Genomic DNA, 1835 nt, shown 5'->3' with positions numbered 1-1835 from the left:
TGGGATATTTTGTTATGGTTGCTTGAGAAAAAAGCCCCAGACTCAAAGTCCTGGCTTGCCTTCTTGGTTAGCAATTAATTTTCAATAAAGTCTGTTACAAATAATTGTTCAATGAATAAAAGAAAAATTAATTAAACGTTTAATCCAATCTAAGTTTCTTCTTTTAGTATTGGTGTGGTGGAAAGGAAAGATAGGCTCAGTTATTGTGGTAAGTGGTATCTTTTTATGCAGTTGTTGCCATCTTTTAAAAATACATTGATTACCTAGGAATCAAACTTACAAGTGATGTGAAGGACCTCTTCAAGGAGAATTACAAACCACTGCTCAATGAAATAAAAGAGGACACAAACAAATGGAAGAACATTCCATGCTCATGGATAGGAAGAATCAATATCGTGAAAATGGCCATACTGCCCAAGGTAATTTATAGATTCAATGCCATCCCCATCAAGCTACCAATGACTTTCTTCACAGAATTGGAAAAAACTACTTTAAAGTTCATATGGAACCAAAAAAGAGCCCGCATTGCCAAGACAATCCTAAGCAAAAACAACAAAGCTGGAGGCATCACACTACCTGACTTCAAACTATACTACAAGGCTACAGTAACCAAAACAGCATGGTACTGGTACAAAAACAGATATATGGACCAATGGAACAGAACAGAGCCCTTAGAAATAATACCACACACCTACAACAGTCTGATCTTTGACAAACCTGACAAAAACAAGAAATGAGGAAAGGATTCCCTATTTAATAAATGGTGCTGGGAAAACTGGCTAGCCATATGTAGAAAGCTGAAACTGGATCCCTTCCTTACACCTTATACAAAAATTAATTCAAGATGGATTAAAGACTTAAATGTCAGACCTAAAACCATAAAAACCCTAGAAGAAAACCTAGGCAATACCATTCAGGCCATAGCCATGGGCAAGGACTTCATGTCTAAAACACCAAAAGCCATGGCAACAAAAGCCAAACTTGACAAATGGGATCTAATTAAACTAAAGAGCTTCTGCACAGCAAAAGAAACTACCATCAGAGTGAACATGCAACCTACAGAATGGGAGAAAATTTTTCCAATCTACCCTTCTGACAAAGGGCTAATATCCAGAATCTACAAAGAACTTAAACAAATTTACAAGAAAAAATCAAACAACCCCATCAAAAAGTAGGCGAAGGATATGAACAGACACTTCTCAAAAGAAGACATGTATGCAGCCAACAGACACATGAAAAAATGCTCATCATCACTGGACATCAGAAGAATGCAAATCAAAACCACAATGAGATACCATCTCACACCAGTTAGAATGGCAATCATTAAAAAGTCAGGAAACAACAGGTGCTGGAGAGGATGTGGAGAAATAGGAATGCTTTTACACTGTTGGTGGGACTGTAAACTAGTTCAACCATTGTGGAAGACAGTGTGGCGATTCCTCAAGGATCTAGAACTAGAAATACCATTTGACCCAGCAATCCCACTACTGGGCATATACCCAAAGGATTATAAATCATGCTGCTATAAAGACACGTGTACACGTATGTTTATTGCGGCACTATTCACAATAGCAAAGACTTGGAACCAACCCAAATGTCCATCAGTGATAGACTGGATTAAGAAAATGTGGCACATATACACCATGGAATACTATGCAGCCATAAAAAAGGATGAGTTCATGTCCTTTGTAGGGACATGGATGAAGCTGGAAACCATCATTCTGAGCAAACTATCAAAAGGATAGAAAACCAAACACTGCATATTCTCACTCATAGGTGGGAATTGAACAGTGAGAACACTTGGACACAGGATGGGGAACATCACACACCTGGGC

The sequence above is a fragment of the Pan paniscus genome, chromosome 5 (genome assembly GCF_029289425.2).
Source record: "Pan paniscus chromosome 5, NHGRI_mPanPan1-v2.0_pri, whole genome shotgun sequence".
Taxonomy (NCBI): Eukaryota; Metazoa; Chordata; class Mammalia; order Primates; family Hominidae; genus Pan; species Pan paniscus.
The sequence above is the reverse complement of the archived record's forward strand: the minus strand, read 5'-3'. Positions refer to the sequence as shown.